We start from the raw sequence: 3,050 nt of genomic DNA on the forward strand, positions 1-3,050 counted from the left end.
GGACATGAAAAGACATTTTACATTATTTGTCATAAGGGAAGTGCGAATTAAACCAGTTTGCATCCACTTAAGGAAAAAAAAAAGGATAATAGGAAGTGTTGGAGAAATTGGAACCCTCCTTTATTGCTGGTGGGAATATAAAATGGTGTACCAATAAAAAAAAGTTTGGCTATTCAAACAGTTAAACAGTTTGAATAACTCAAACAGTTAAACATAGATTTACCATATGATCCAGCAATTAACTTATAGGTATATACCTCTCAAAATTTAAAACGTGTTCAAACAAATCCTTGTACAGGAATTTACAGCAGCACTACATAGCCAAAGGTATAAACAACCCAATGTCCATCAAATGATGCAAACTTATAGAGACAGAAAGCAGGTTAGTGGTTGCCAAGGGCTAAGGAAGGGGGAAATGAGGAGTTACTGCCAATGGGTGCAAGTTTTATTTATATTTTTAAGTTTGTTTGTTTGTTTATTTTGAGAAAGAGAGCAGGGTAGGGTCAGAGAGAGAGGGGAGAGAGAATCTCAAACAGACTCTACGCTGTCAGTGCAGAGCCCGATGTAGGGCTCAAACCCACAAACAGCAAGATCATGACCTGAGCTGAAACCAAGAGCCAAACGCTTAACTGACTGAGCCACCCAGGCTCTGAGACAAGGTTTTATTTTGGATTGAGCAAAACGTTTTGGACTTTAATAGAGATGCTGGTTACACAACAGATGACTATACAAAAATCCATTGAATTGTTCACTTTAAAATGTTTAATTTTGGGGTGCCTGGGTGGCTCAGTCGGTTAAGCGTCCGGCTTCAGCTCAGGTTATGATCTCGCGGTTCGTGGGTTTGAGCCCCGCTTTGGGCTCTGTGCTGACAGCTAGCTCAGAGCCTGGAGCCTGTTTCGGATTCTGTGTCTCCCTCTCTCTCTGACCCTCCCCTGCTCACGCTGTCTCCCTCTCTCCCTCTCAGAAATAAATAAAAAGAAATAAATAAAAATAAAATGTTTAATTTTGTGTTATGTGAATTTCACCTTAATTTAAAAAGGGTAAGTGGAGCTTCTAGACCAACAGGGAGCAAGGAACCTGAGCAGTTCTGAATGGGTTCCTGGCAGAGACAAATCACCTGTCAAGGCTCATTTGTGGATACCTGGTGACTTGGGTGTGGGGACCAGGCATGCTAAGGAGTGAGGAAGCTTCCAAAGAAAGGCAACTAGGAAACCACACTTGTTTTTAAAAGATGCACCCTGGAGCGCCTGGGTGGCTCAGCCGGTTGGGCATCCGACTTCGGCTCAGGTCACCGTCTCACAGTTCACGAGTTCAAGCCCCGCATTGGGCTCTATGCTGACAGCTCACAGAGCCTAGAGCCTGCTTCAGATTCTGTGTCTCCCTCTCTCTGCCCCTCCCCTGCTTGTTCTCTCTCTCTCTCTCAGAAATAAACATTAAAAATTTTTTAAATTTATGAATGAATGAATGAATGAATAAATAAATAAATAAAAGATGCATCCTGACATTAAAAGAATAAATACAGTGTCTTGACACAAAGAGGGTAGCATGGAGAATAAACCGACCCCTCCCATCCAAGTACTAACCAGGCCCGACCCTGCTTAGCTTCCGAGATCAGACGAGATCGGGCGCGTTCAGGGCGGTCTGGCCGTAGACGAGAAGAAACCAACTCCCGAAGGAGGGCATGGGTCCAGTGGGCGGACAGCTGGAAGAAGCAGGGCTGGAAAGTTTTCTGCCTCAGTTGCCCACTGTGACAAGGAAATGCTTTTTAGACCAGAAGCCATGGGCACAGATCCTGAGCAGAAAACAACAACCAATCCAACTAAACACATTTAAAATCTAGGTGGCACAGAAGCCTAAGGCAAAGTGACCCAGACCTCATATTGTGTGATTCCACTGATGTGAAATGTCCAGCACAGGCTAATCTATGGTGACATTAGATCTGTGGTTGCCTGGGACAGGGGTGGGAATAGGGACTCACAGCAAATGAGTGGCGCTATCTCATTGGGGACGACAGAAAAGTTTTAAAACAGGAGGGCGCTAAGGATTACTTACACCCATGGGAAATTTACTCAAAATGATTGGATTTTAGGGACACACGGCTGGTTCAGAGGAACATGCGGCTTTTGGTCTAGGGGTGGTGAGTTCAAGCCCCACTAAAAAAATAAGTAAACTTGGGGCGCTCGGTGGTTCAGTACGTTTAGGGTCCGACTTCAGTTCAGGTCGTGATCTCATGGTCTATGAGTTAGAAGCCCCCCACCCCCGCTGGGCTCTGTGCTGACTGACAGTTTGGAGCCTGGGGCCTTTTTCAGATTCTATGCCTCTCTCTCTCTCTCTCTCTCTCTCTCTCTCTNGTGGTTCAGTACGTTTAGGGTCCGACTTCAGTTCAGGTCGTGATCTCATGGTCTATGAGTTAGAAGCCCCCCACCCCCGCTGGGCTCTGTGCTGACTGACAGTTTGGAGCCTGGGGCCTTTTTCAGATTCTATGCCTCTCTCTCTCTCTCTCTCTCTCTCTCTTTCTCTAAAANTATCTCCCTCTCTCTCTGACCCTTCTCTGTTCACGCTGTCTCTCTCTCTCTGTCTCCTAGAAATAAATAAATAAATAAATAAATACAAATTTTAAAAAAAAATTTTAGTAAGTAAACTTTAACTTTAAAAAATTGTTACATGTGAAAAAAACCCATATTAATCTGACTTCAGTGGAGCCTTTGAACTGGGGGTAGGGGCGCCTGGGTGACTCAATTAGTTATGATCTCAGGTCATGATTTCAGGGCTAGTAGGTGAGTTCGCGTCAGCTGTGCTGACAGCTCAGAGCATGGAGCTTGCTGCAGATTCTGTCTCCGTCTCTCATCTCTCTCTGCCCCTCCACGCTCTCGTTCTTTCTCTCTCTTTCTCAAATATAAATAAACATTAAAAATTTTAACTGGAAGTAGAACAAGAGGTCTTTAAGGGACAGAAATACCCAGGTGTGCCACCTCGAGGGGCTTTCTCCTTTGCCTAAAGGCTTCACTTTTTTTTTTTTAATTTTTTTAATGTTTTTTTTTTTTTTCCCT

Source organism: Crocuta crocuta, unplaced genomic scaffold (assembly GCF_008692635.1).
Source record: "Crocuta crocuta isolate KB4526 unplaced genomic scaffold, BGI_CrCroc_1.0 scaffold799, whole genome shotgun sequence".
Lineage (NCBI taxonomy): Eukaryota > Metazoa > Chordata > Mammalia > Carnivora > Hyaenidae > Crocuta > Crocuta crocuta.